This window comes from Haliotis asinina, chromosome 5, assembly GCF_037392515.1.
Source record: "Haliotis asinina isolate JCU_RB_2024 chromosome 5, JCU_Hal_asi_v2, whole genome shotgun sequence".
Classification (NCBI taxonomy): domain Eukaryota; kingdom Metazoa; phylum Mollusca; class Gastropoda; order Lepetellida; family Haliotidae; genus Haliotis; species Haliotis asinina.
This window is the reverse complement of record NC_090284.1, coordinates 75,423,038-75,437,836: the sequence shown is the minus strand read 5'-3', so window position 1 is coordinate 75,437,836 and position 14,799 is coordinate 75,423,038. Positions and strand designations below refer to the sequence as shown.

The 14,799-nt window shown below is 41.4% G+C and overlaps 1 protein-coding gene across 3 annotated transcripts in view; it reads right to left on the bottom strand.

Moving 5' to 3' along the window:
* The window catches only part of LOC137285281 (lysosomal alpha-mannosidase-like), a 68,590-nt gene extending 54,345 nt beyond the window's left edge, over nucleotides 1-14,245 (bottom strand). The window contains exon 1 of one of the 3 annotated variants that reach the window (XM_067817606.1): nucleotides 13,994-14,245. The gene's annotated coding sequence lies outside the window, so the exon portion shown is untranslated. Of the gene's footprint in view, nucleotides 1-4,666; nucleotides 5,121-13,993 lie in introns of those variants that run through there. The other 2 variants (XM_067817608.1, XM_067817607.1) reach the window with 2 other exon arrangements.
* Nucleotides 14,246-14,799: the final 554 nt, after the last annotated feature.

The following is a 14,799-nucleotide window of genomic DNA, read 5'->3' as shown; positions in this document are numbered from 1 at the left end:
AAATATGACCTCCAAATAGTGTTGATTCAGTTCTCTTCACGTGTGTGAGGACGACAATATACGAAGACATGTGTTCTCATTCAATGATCATGTTAGTATGCCAAGGCGTTTCTCCTGTCGGTTTCGTGTCACTTGCAGCGACGTTTTCTAAAGATAGACCTAGTTCGTTGCTTACATCGTATTTATCACAAACGACTTATCATGATGTCCATTTCTTTCAGACGGACGACTTAGTGCTCCGTGGACAGGGAAGCGCGTTAACTGGAGAGGCGTTTCCAGGGACTTAGTCTAGTAAACAACACATTGATAGATACGGATACGATCTTTACATCAGCGTTGCATCACATTTCAACTTTTAAATGTTTCTTTAACATTCAACATCAAATCCAGAATAGGCTACGTAATTTATGGTTGCATAAAAGAGTTTGCATCACAATATCGAACGTTACAGATGGTGATAACAACACACAAATATGAATCCTTTTATTGAAGAACCACTGGTGTGGAACTTGACCTTGACATGGCAGGATGACGAGTCCACCCTGGAGCGACCCTGGACTGACCCTACCATGGTGCGTCACCCGTGAAACCCAGCTCTTGCCATCTGACCTAGATTCACAGAGCTGCCGAAATAAATCTCTTTAAAATAAAGACGTCGAACCTTATGGATTGAGTGTGGGGTAATGGATAGTGATGTATGATATGTGGATTGTCATGTATGTATGATGTATGGATAGTGGATAGTCATGTATAATGATGCATGGATAGGGGTGTATGATATGTGGATTGTCATGTATGTATGATGTATGGATAGTGGATAGTCATGTATGATGATGTATGGGTAGTGATATATGATATGTGGATGTGTGTATGTCGTGTATAATGATGATATATGATGTGTGGATTGTCATGTATGATGATGTATGGATAGTGGATAGTCATGTATGATGATGTATGGGTAGTGATATATGATATGTGGATGTGTGTATGTCGTGTATAATGATGATATATGATGTGTGGATTGTCATGTATGATGATGTATGGATAGTGATGCATGATATGGGGATAGTCAGGTATGATGATGTATGGATAGTGATGTATGATATATGGATATATGGATTGTGATGTATGATATATGGATTGTGATGTATGGACATATGGATTGTGATATTTACCGATGTATGGGTTGTGATGGATGATGATATATGGATTGTGATGTAAGATATATGGATTGTAAAGTATGATAGGTTGATTGTGATACATTATATGTTGAATGTGAAAGCCGTGACAAATCATTTTATATGTGCGGGTGGCAACGAGCGATGCATTTCTCCGGCTGTGCGTTGGTGTGCAAGAGTTAGCTGCCCTCATATGCAATGTCATTCTCAGTGGAGCAACGCAAACACCGTGAACGGTAATTGGACATATTGGATTCTGATTCCTCCATTGAACGGGTGTCAGGTCGGCAGTCCTCACGAATGACGGCACAATCCTGGCTGTATTCCATTCATTTGTTTCTGACGCAGATTGTTATACAAACACATCAACAAATTTCCGGATCAGCTTAGTAACTTGATCTAGTCATTATTTGGAATCTACGTGTTGCCATAGTAACGTATAGTGCATACACTCGCGATGATCCACATCCGTGGTCGACGACATGGGAAAGAAGTAAATTTGGAAAAAGTAATTTTATATTAATAAAATATCAATTGATATCATTCATGGTACTATTTTGCCTTACGCGTCCAAAGGAGTCTCTGTCGGAGTATAATCGGTATCAGTTAGTCACTGGGTTTGACGTTCTATATATATACGACCTGTCTATGTTAATACCTAATGACAATGTTGCTCTAACACACCACGGCCCATACAAATGATCAGTGGTACTCCTGGAATGCACCACTCTAGGAGTCGGGTACTATATACTGTATGTACTCTTTAATGCCTTGTGACTTCTCTGTGTAGAAAAACAAACAAAACCAAACAAAACAGTCATACAGCCACCATCAGTTTTAGAATTTCCCTCGCATCACACTTGAATGAGAATGTTTTACGCCGCGCAATATTCCAGAAAAATCACAACGGGAGGACACCCGAAATGGGCTTTACAAACTGTACCCACATAGAGCATGGAACTCAAGTCTTTAGCGTGAACGGACGCTTTAACCATTAGGCTACCTCATTCCCGCCTACATCACATCCATGAATAGGATACAGTCTTACATAAGCAGGCGGCGTGAAAGGAAAGATAAATACATTCACAACATATTCACTATTCAGTCTGAGAAATGCGGAATAACGTTAATCCGTTCAGCCTACAGCTATGGAAAATAAATTCAAACTGGACATTAGTCACTGACAATATTTTCTGTAATTCTCGAAGTGTCAGCTGGAACTTCGTTTTTTCTTGTGAGCCTTGTTGGCATTTCTCTGATGTTTCATGTAGGTATGGACGTCTAGATCGTCTGAGAGAACGTGTAATTATGTTAGAAGTCGGCTGTCACGGTGAGTCAGCTGGCTACCCTCTGTACTAAACTGTAAAACATGAGGATGTATACGGTCTTCATACATTGTTGATTGTAACAGCCATTTTCTGTCACCCACAATTGTGTATAAGTTAACACTGCTCTAAATATCGCCAACACGTATTATTTCATGTCTGCGGTCAATTGGTGTCCAAACTACCCGGTTATATTGATGTACGGTCAACATTTTCTTATAAGTTCTACAGATGCAAAGATCTTGGAAAAGGAAAGTAAAAACAAACATAATTCTCAGTTTAATTTTTTTTCATAGCCAAGCAAGACCATTTTCAACAAGATGCATTATTCACAACTTGTTTTCATGCATGCCCTAGTGTAAGATATTAAGTCACTATGGTAATAAATTTCTGAAAAAGTTTAAAATCTTATACACCATTACACTGACTACTGTACATAAACATCACCGACAACATGTTTGTACCACACTTAATATTGATTTGTTTTATTTTCCTTGCAACCACCGATTTCGAATTTATTTTTGAGAGAAAACAACCCAGCGTCAAAAACAGTAATGTCAAAATTGAAAGCTCCGTGCCATATTCAGGAAGACAGTTACTGAGTGAGACGGATATAACGCCACAGAAGTCCTATATGATAACATGAGATAAGCTAAGGTATGCTAACACGCTTACAGGACTCAACGCTTCACAGAAGACTGTGTCGCCTGTATCCGATGCTCGAGACGCGCTCCAATAACCTTCCCTAAGGATGTATCTCCTTCACGAATACACTGAATATAGAAAATGATTCCCACCACCAGAGTATCAAAGTGAGTGAGTTAGTTTTAAGCCTCACTCAGCAATATTCCAGCTATATGGCGGCGGTCTGTAAATAATCGAATCTGGACCAGACAATCTAGTAATCAACTGCATGAGCATCGATCTGCGCAACTGGGAACCGATGACGCGTATCAACCAAGTCAGTGAGTCTGACCACTCGAACTCGTTAGTCGCCTCTTACGACAAGCATAGTCACTGTCACGCCGCATGTCACAGTCGTACCATGGGGGGTGTATCACGGGCTACTAGTGTATCGTCACACATGTATGGGACTAGCACTAGTCTCAGTTCAAGCCCGAAGATCGTGTTTCACCTTGTTGCAGCCCCCCGCGTCCACATAGAATGATAGAAAGATAAAAATAATAAAAAAACTAAACTGCAACCGAACTCCCCTGATGATGAATTACACAGACCACCTATACCCCCCCCCCCCCCCCCCACCACCACCACCACCCCTTTCTGATACATCACTGTTGTCAATTACACAGACAATTATAGATTTTCCGAATTTGTTGTTGCCTATCTGTCGGCCACGTCAGTGGAAAAACACAGCGTTCATTGTTAGCCATAAACATATTTCAAGCAGAGCATAAATTACAAAAGTCGCTTGTATAACTGTCACAGATAAGTAAAAGGCAACCTTCACATGTACCTGCACAGGTGGTTCAAGTAAACGAGCTAAGACTGCTGATAGGAACGAACATATTCCCATGCTCACCATAAACATACTGAACATAAAGCTTTGATGGGGCACTTTAATTTGGGGCGGGATTTAAATAAAAAAACACACATTGAAGAAAACGGGATGCGTGCTTGAAACATTTTTTCTTTCCCAACACAATATTTCCTTCTTTCGCTTGTCAGCCCCCGCATTCGGCTTTGAAGAGTGACACCGATGTCACAAGCGGAACAACACAAACAGCTAGGGCGGATCCAAGATTTGGGAGAAAGGGGTGCACATAAATCACCAAGTTCACAGGGTAGGGGAAATGCTCCACAGGGAGATGGGGTGGGGTGCACTCCCACACCCTCTAGTTCCGCCCCTGACGAACAGCATTTGTAACTTTACAAGCCAGTTGTCAGCTACCACACACTAGCACATGGTGTTCTGCAACTGACATATACAACCGTTCTACAGGTGTCTTCTACAACTACCGGACGTTAAACATACAAACACATCGGCACAAATCAGGCGAATAACTATACAAAACTTTACATCATCTTCTCTATCAGCCAACGTCCATTCACGCTCGACGGTCTTCATTCGTGATTTAGACAGATAATTAGTTCTGCCTGTGATGTGATAAGTATATAAATAGGATCGTGAAACTTGCTACTTACTTGCCAAATGATATCTGTTCGCCCAACGCTAGACCTAGTTATCCATGACAGAAAGTGAGTGCATGTAGCCTTTCACATGATAGGAACAACGTCTGCTGTGAAACAACAGCCGTGAGGATACTCACACCCTTTACCGTAAGCACAGGATGGTAACCACAGCCAGTAGAATCAACTTTAACCTCTCAATCCAAAAACACTTCCTCTCCGGTTGCAGTCGTAATGTTTCGTAGGCCCCGAATCGACGAGAAGGCAGCGCCGAGATATAATCGTACACGTCGAGTTAACTCTCACAGAAACCGTGGACGGTCATGCCTGAGTTAGCATGGCCCGTCACCCTGGGAGTTGCGATGCAGCTATGTAGTCTTTTGACAATGAATACTGGTTTTACTTGAATCTCTTTCGCTGTGCGTCGCCTGCAGCAGCCAGGGCTGTGCTACAGTGCTTGCTGTGTATGACAGGTTGTGGTTAGATGCGCAGATATATTTACATATGGTTTCCTAGGGCTTGTGCGGCGTGTTGTGATGACTGGTAAAGTTAAGTGGTGACACAGGCAATACGGGTTAAGTGTGTTATCTGCCATATTCGGAAACTGGTAGTCTGGAAATCTCATCCTTTACACGCATTGCGAATAATGAAAATGTTAGTGTTTTAATTTCTCATTCATCTGAATATCGAAGTGCCGGGTCGAGTTTGCTATGCTTTGTTTTACAGCAAGTTTAATGTTATCTTTTCACATATCACACACATAATAACAACGCGCAGATGTTAGTTTACGTCACAGCTCTGAGAAAGAGAACTGGCAATGAAACCTAATCGCGTGATATGTATGTAAAGATGAACACTTTCAAGTACCTGGTATGATCAATACAATACCGACCCACACCTTGTTGACGTTACACTAGAGTTTCACGTCACACATCACAGCTAGGGTAAAGCTGATTTTTGTACCATACACAGTTACCTCCCTTCAACAAGTCATTCCAAAGGGTATGAATCCATGAGTCCCTGAGACCTCTAGTTGAAGCAAACCAGGAAGTGTGCTGACAGTTTTCCAATGTCTCTATCTCACTTTATCTCCACGTGGGTCATTTATTTCACATTTAATGTCTTTGAAAATAAAGCTGCCCGTGCAAACTCCCTGTTCATTGTTGTCAATGCTGGCGAACGGTTTCCTTATTTCGATCCAACTGACTCAATCGGCTTTAGAATTTGAAAGTCCACTCAAACAGCCTCCGATGAAGAAATGGTGGAGGTGGACTTCTGTCTGATCTTAATTTCATCTTAAAATAATAATGTCTGAGGGATGTTTGTTGTCCAAACACGATCATTCTTGAAGAAATTTGTATTTATAGAATATGTTTCATAGTTCAAGTTCAGCTGAACAGAGCTTGTTAACGAATATAGTCTCTAAGAGATATTTCGGTAAGAGGAACAGTCAACCTGGTTAGCCTCATCATCACAGCCCCTGACATATTTACTTAAGCCACACAGCTTTACGAACGAACGAACGAACGAATTAATGACAGCAGGATTGGTGTAGAAACTTCATCTGACATTGCGGCAAATGTAATTGATAACAGACCTCCCCTTTGTAAATACGGTCTGCTAATGTCATGGTCTAAAAACATATATATGTAATCAGTTGTTTGGGAGTTAGACCAGGGACCGTGTAACAGACGGTCTGTTAGACCGTCGATTACAAGGGTCTCTGGTAAGACAGGTTAGAAATTAGATATTGCATGTTTGAAACCTAGTTTTCACGTCAGCTTCCTCTACTCTCGTGGTATTTACAATAGTGATCCCTATTGATTATTAGCTTGACATCTTAAAAGTGTTCACTGTGACATGTTAAGTCTGGAAGTGATCATTGATTATCAGTGATATGCCTTTGAATGCCTCTCACCGACAGTGTAATCACCTGTCATCGGGTTGAGAATGTGAGTGATGGTGTTCCCAGACTCCGTTACCACAACGAATGAACAGCATAGGGTTTTCACAGCTTTGTGATATATTCTTGTATTACTGAGTGAGCAAATGTTAAGAGCCTTTGAGATATTGGATCAACATTGCAATTCGACAATAGTCGCAATCATATCTTACTCATTGCTGATCTTATTATCTGGTGTTTTCGAAGGATAGAAGGTTTGATACCCAGTGGATCAAGCAGCTGAGTATTGTCTCCAGATACTCATCTTGATCCACTCATACAAGCACAACAAACAACGAAGTGAGCATGATCCCTCACCGACCTCCAGCGTAAGAGAGGAAGGCATATGGCTCATCTCAAGACTAGAACCCAGCTTTAGATTTGACCATCATGCAACTCGTGTCAACATATTTTCGAAACGCAAGCAATGGGTCACAATACACCGTGATTTTCTCTAGCATGAGTTGTAGCAGTCTCTCTCGATCTAGCGTTACTTGTAGCAGTCTATCTAGCCAGTCTCTCTAGCATTAGTTGTAGCAGTCTATCTAGCGTTAGTTATAACAGTCTATCTAGCGTTACTTGTAGCAGTCTCTCTAGCGTTACTTGTAGCAGTCTATCTAGCGTTACTTGTAGCAGTCTCTCTAGTGTTACTTGTAGTAGTCTATCTAGCGTTACTTGTAGCAGTCTATCTAGCGTTACTTGTAGCAGTCTCTCTAGCGTTACTTGTAGCAGTCTCTCTAGCGTTACTTGTAGCAGTCTATCTAGCGTTACTTGTAGCAGTCTCTCTAGCGTTACTTGTAGTAGTCTATCTAGCGTTACTTGTAGCAGTCTATCTAGCGTTGCATGTAGCAGTCTCTCTAGCGTTACTTGTAGTAGTCTCTCTAGCGTTACTTGTAGCAGTCTATCTAGCGTTGCATGTAGCAGTCTCTCTAGCGTTACTTGTAGCAGTCTATCTAGCGTTACTTGTAGCAGTCTATCTAGCGTTACTTGTAGTAGTCTCTCTAGCGTTAGTTATAACAGTCTATCTACCGTTGGTTGTAGCAGCCTCTCTAACATTAGTTGTAGCAGTCTCTCTAGCGTTACTTGTAGCAGTCTCTCTAGCGTTAGTTATAACTGTCCCTCTAGCGTAAACTGTATTAGTGGCTCTAGCGTGTGCAAGGTGAAGCAGTCTCTCTAGCGTTTAGAGAGCTTAGCCGTCTCTCTAGCGTTTAGAGAGCGTAGCCGTCTCTCTAACGTGTAGACGTGTAGCAGTCTCTCTAGCGTATACAAAGTGTAGTAGTCTCTCTAGCGTTAGTTGTAACAGTCTGTCTTACGTAAACTGTAGCAGTCGCTCCACGTAAACTGCAGTAGTAGCTCTAGCTTGAACAAGGTGTAGCAGTCTCTCTTGCGTGTAGAGAGTGTGGCAGTCTCTCTTGCGTGTAGAGAGTGTAGCGGTCTCTCTAGCGTGTACAAAGTGTAACAGTCTATCCTGCGTTAGTTGTAACAGTCTGTCTTGTGTAAACTGTAGCAGTTGCTATTAAACTAATGGTAGCTCTCGCTTGAACAACGTGTAGCAGTCTATCTGGCGTGTAGAAAGTGTAGCAGTCTCTCTAGCGTGTAGAAAGTGTAGCAGTCTCTCTAGCGTTAGTTGTAACAGTCTGTCTTGGGTAAACTGTAGCAGTCGTTCCAGCGAAAACTGCAATAATAGCTCTCGCTTGAACAAGGTGTAGCGATCTCTCTAACGTGTACAAAGTGTAGCAGTCTCTCTAACGTGTAGAAAGCGTGGCAGTTTCACTAGCGTGTAGAAGTGTAGCAGATCACAGAGGTTGTATGGTGCGAACGTTTGTAATAGTTAACATTGCTTCACCCGTCAGTCGCGCATATATTTAGGGTAAGGTCAGCAGTGTGATGAAATGTACTACCTTTACTTTCAAACCACTTTGCATTTGTTTCCTATAAGATCATGCTCTGTCAGAAATGTACACGTTGTATAATTCTGTGAATCCTACAACAGTTCAACTGTCGTTGACCCACTAATCTCCACTATAATGGATAGTGGTGTGCTTGTCTGGGAGACCGTTGGGCCCGTCCGATCTGTCAGGATTCAAGGACAGTGAGGTGGAATGCATTGCTCCCATGTCTTGCATGACATGTACATTATCGGTGCTGATGATTTAATGTAAAGTGCTGTCAACACTCAAGGGTCAGTCCCACAGCACGCTGACACCCCCTGACATAACACATGGAATGCACCACCCATCATGACCACATTCAGCAAAACAATGCCAGCAATGTCGTTTGAAACCAGGCCTGAAACAAGTCAGAATGGTCAGTGTTCGAGGTAAAATCTGACAGCCGTCATTGCGGCAGACCTATTCCGATCCCCACACAGATGTCAACAACAAGTCACACGTATACATTGTACAAACACAATTTGATACCATTGGACGAATAATTATTATACAAGTATACAGTGTGTAAACTGAAGCATTGTACATTCACTATACTAAGTAACAGACTCCACAATCAAGTCAGGATATTTTAGCATCACCAACAACATATTCACAGAATGGCGATACCGGACTCATCGCACTCATCTTGGGAACTGAACCCGGGTGTGTGACGATATTATTGTTTTTGTTTGTTTGGGTTTTTTTTTGTTTTTTGTTGGTTTTTTTACAGCATTTCTAGTAACTCACACTGAATACACAACTGGTGTTTCTTATTTGAACAGGAATACAAAAAAGAAAACAAGCGATTCGGTCTTACAAGACAAATAATATTTATATGTACATACGTAAATAAGAAAAACCCAAAACACTCTTATGTAAGACGCGTTGAACATAAGCTCGATTAAATATAATCGAAGACAAATTAACAGTAAAGATATAACTTCGCTGAATATCTGCGAGCTTTTTCACGACGTAACTGATCGTACGGGGTTTGTTGCTCCTCAGTCCATTGCAGCCTAAGAGTAGCCAAGCTTTTCGCCACGTACAATCTCAACTTAAAGTACAGGAGTCCCTTACTATCTCAAACTACAGTAGGCTCTTCCATGAAAAGGATATCAAAGATGCTTACTTTCATAAAATAAGAAAAAATAAGAAAAAATAAAAATCTTTAAAAAATGAAAATATAACATAAAAAATTAAATTAAATCAAATTAAATTAATAAAATAAGAAAAGAAAAAGAACAACCATCGACAGAGTACTTTGTGCCTCAATGTTTCCAAGTATGGATTTATTTGATGCGATTTTTTCGGATAGATTTTGTGGGAAAATGTAAGACAGTGTTATCAATTGGTAAGACTTTGAACTGTTTTCACCTATAGCTACCTATGGATAGTATGCGTCGTGTAAGATATAGATGGTAAGATATAGTTGAATTGTTGTGAGATTTCACTTAATTAGTCATGTATGGAGACCGTCCTGTGGATCCCCGCAACACCTGTCTCTATCACAAAACTTGCATGAATGTAGGTTTATGTCACACGTACATATCCCCTCTGCATGTGATGCCGTCGCGCCATGGACGCTGTACGTATTGGCAGCGAGCCCCAGCTGGCAGGGAGACGACATTGAACGTAACACGAGAGGGAACTGTACCTTGCTCTGACGTATATGGTGAATGCAGTAGAGGCACCGTGGTATTTGGTCGAGTGTGTGTATGTTGGTGGTAGATGTACCACCTTACGTAGCTCGTAATGTTTGTTGTTACTAATTGTGTTACAGTAGGCATGGTCCCCTGCCTGCTGGGGTATGGTGGGAGGGTAGAATGTGTGTCTACACTCGCGTTTCCAATAAATGTGAGGGACTGAATGTTATATTACAACATACATTCAGCATTCACATTATAGTTGGTGCTACTTTCTGTTGTTGTTACTATGGTTCGTGCTAAGTCTTGTACCATCCCCTGTTGTTACTATGGTTCGTGCTAAGTCTTGTACCATCCCCTGTTGTTACTATGGTTCGTGCTAAGTCTTGTACCATCCCCTGTTGTTATTATGGTTCGTGCTACTTGTTATACCTTCCCCCGTTGTTGTTATTATGATTTGTGCTACTTGTTATGTCGTCCCCTGTTGTTATTATGGTCCATGCTACTTGTTATACCATCCCCCGTTGTTGTTATTATGATTTGTGCTACTTGTTATGTCGTCCCCTGTTGTTATTAAGGTCCATGCTACTTGTTATACCATCCCCTGTTGTTCTTGTTATTATGGTATGTGCTACTTGTTATACCGTCCGCTGTCGTTGTTCCTATGATGCGTGCTACTTGTTATACCGTGTTGTTATTATGGTCCATGCTACTTATTATACCGTCCTTGAATGACTACACAATGTCATTTAGAAAGTGTTCGAATGTACTATATGCTATATTTGGGAATACACTGACACACTAGCTAGGCATCGGTTGCCGCACTCGCCATAATATCTGCAGGCATATTGATATGTCCTCCACACCGACACAGCTGGATGGTTAGACACGAATGTATCTGTTTTATCATAAGATAGATAATTCAAACCAGATACTAAGATATAAGGCATCGCTTCAATGGGCACTTTAGCATCAAGTCAGATTGATCTTAACAGCTGATTCTAGGCGTACACTGTAAGCTATATTTTATGTCCGCTTCTACTCTATAACACCGTTTCTAACACATACTGAATTATGTAACGAGGGGATGAGGTGGGTTTTTTTCAACGTTCGGGCTTAAAACTATTTAATTTTAGAGATGAAACTGAAACTGTAACCCAGAAGTAACATTATAAACATGGCCACTTTAACACTTCAACCTGGCAAGGAAATGAAACGGGCGTTAAAAAAAGTCAGGTATCGGCCGGCGCTCTTACAACGGAACAGTACACCAACACACTCGTGTCTACATGAATCGACACCCAGCTGCCATGGTCATGGTGTCTATAAAGACATATACTGATGTCCTGATCCATATGTGATATCCTGATGCTGAAATGGTCCGTATTGCATAGAGGGAAGCATAAGGTGAATGCTGTAAAGACAAATTCTAAACACCTTGTGTTGATATACATTGTACTGTATGCCTTGGACCATGAAGGAAATGTTGCAAAGACATACACCTAACACCTTGTGTTGATATACATTGTACTGTATGCCTTGGACCATGAAGGAAATGTTGCAAAGACATACACCTAACACCTTGGTGTTGATATACATTGTACTGTATGCCTTGGACCATGAAGGAAATGTTGCAAAGACATACACCTAACACCTTGGTGTTGATATACATTGTACTGTATGCCTTGGACCATGAAGGAAATGTTGCAAAGACATACACCTAACACCTTGTGTTGATATACATTGTACTGTATGCCTTGGACCATGAAGGAAATGTTTCAAAGACATACACCTAACACCTTGTGTTGATATACATTGTACTGTATGCCTTGGACCATGAAGGAAATGTTGCAAAGACATACACCTAACACCTTGTGTTGATATACTTTGTACTGTGTATCTGGAACCATTTCACTGCATTGAACGACGAACGCATTACATGGAGTCGTGTAAAGAAACATGTCCTCTACAGGAGAGTCATGATGAAAACCGCCCGTTCTCAAATCGGATTGTTACTAACACCAGAAATTCATATTCTTCGCTGCTCGTGATACAAAGTGTGTTATACTTATATTCAACACGAGGATAAATGGTACGAATATGTTAGAAAGAATGTTTCCGTGCAAACCGCCCCAAAGGGTGAGTACACTTAGTTTACACAGCTTTTAGTATCTAAAAGGCCTGCCAGAAAGTGATACAAGGATCATATATATACTACAGTGGTGCAGCATCTACGGAAATTTTCCGTTTTCCGGAAATCGAACACCTAGTGTGATGCTCCATTTAACTGGCAGAAGTAATGCATGTTATCAGTGTAGTAGCGGACGAGGTTCCAGTTGTATAAATAACACGGAACAGCCACTTGATGGTGAGCTGACAGCACGCACTTTCCTATGCAAACCCAGGTTTTCCAGTCAGTGTTTTCCAGCTCACTGTGTGGCAATGAGCGGGCAGTTCATAGCGTGGCCAGTGTCCAATCAGGATATCCTTATATATATAAGCAGCTCTAGGTGAAGCCCTCGCCCACTCGGTCCACAAAGAAAGCCAATCTGTTTGCTGAGCAATGCATTGGACCTCTGACTTGTAACACTATTATCTGACCACTGCTTGATCAAAAAAGTTTAACTGTGGGCAACATGACTTACATAATGGAGAGATAGGGAAAAAGGCAGACAATGCAGTGCGCTTGGCATTAGATTGAAGCTGGCTGTTGAGGAGTTAATAGTTATGTAAGTGCTGGGTTGAACCTATTGTAAACTATTCTAACTATGCTACTTGTGTTATCTAGCTTGTACATGTACTTGATGAAAGAGAAACAAAATAGATTAAAACACATTTCTAAAACATTTATACAGAAGTAATAAAATCATCTCGGCCACATCAGTGCGTATGAAATTAACACAATGTGGGTGTTGGCTTCGACAGCATATTTCGGAAGAAAAACGCAGATTCGGCTTTGTGCAGTCAGATTTTCTCACTCTGATATTTTTTCGCAAATACAAATTATTGATACAAATCGCACTTTCCTAGGCTACACTACACTGATGAGTGAATATCACTCTACGCCGCAAAGAACCAACCATAGTACGACAAGAAATAATCTCCTGCCAGTTTTTCCATGTCGGAAATCAACCCGGGGCATTTGGCGTGACGGGCCAACGATTTATACACAGGGGTAATTCAGCATTCCTCCACTACTAACGGAACATTCTGAGATCTCATGTTGTAACTTTCTCTCTACAAGGAAGTTGAATATATATATGTTCTAATATGTACGGATGATAGCGAAAGTTTTGATACACACTGCACGATTGCATATTGCATACAGTATGTCATGTGGTCCAGCTTCGTTATCAGCCAGAAAGTACTCACCATAAACCGTGATAATTAACACGACCGGCGATCGAGGCCGTGTGATCATGTGTTATCAGCTGCAATACCACACAAGTTGCCACTGCAGAAACTAATGCAAACAAAATTGCGTTGTACAAGGAGAAATGTCAACCCGTCCTGATCAGGGATGAAATATGATATGAAAGTCAAGTGTTCACTCTACAGTGCGAACATGTTTACACGGACTCTGCATGCAGGGATATCATATATAGAGAAGGTGATGGGACATTTTGTAGGTTAATGAAATACTCCACAAATATACAGTGTGAAGCACTATGATATTGTTAACTCTAGAGTCAGTTTTCTCCGTTCGCTGACAGTTCTTCAACAATTCTGGCGTTGAAATGAGCGTGGCACAAGTATATGCATGCCAAAGGGCTGTGCGCGTTTAACGTACTCGTGTACATCTCAACTATGCAATTAATGTACTCACCAGTTCCTGGGTGACTGTACGTTCGCGGTTAGCTCAAACACCGCACGTTTCCCTGAGCTGTTCGTCAGGACTGACAAAACAATACGACATTTTAACTAGGTCTCTGTCAGATCGTGACACGGACAGACGGCCGGGCGTGTCAAGCACTTGGTAACGTCGCACGTACAGTATATGGCGCTCTTGTTCCTAGTTGTAATGTCAGATAGTGTTTGAAATAGGCAGTAGCAGTCACGTGTACTACCGGGACTATCCGGCGTTTTGTCAAGTGGTCCTTTATTGAGATATATTTACGGACCGTTATCAGTCACAAGCAACTTGCCATACACCTTCACCCTTTCAATATATCTGCCCCACGCCCCTCACCAGATCCACCTGCCTTAAAGAACGCATAAACTCATATTCTATGTACTCTTTTAACCATTACATATGACAGACTTGGGGTTAGTTTTAAGAACTCATTCTTAAGAAAAACTTATTAAAAGCGATTAAAAGTTGCCAGAAAGCCGTCTGCTTGACGAAACCACACACAGGTTACGTAACTCTGTTGTCAGAGCACTGCTGTGATGTCTGCGAGGAACGATTTTCAGTTAGTTGTACAGAAAATGTGTAGGAAGCTCGTCAATTTGCTGATTTCAACAAAGACATGCCGAATCATTGTCATTTGCTCCTTGGGGTCGGGTGATGGTGTCACCAGACCGGACCCCGTATAGTTTGTGCGAAATGGGTTGTTTGTATGTGAGAAGCGACCATTGTTGAAGCATGTGGTATATACTAAATCGGGTTGTTCGCCCCTACAGAAAATACCA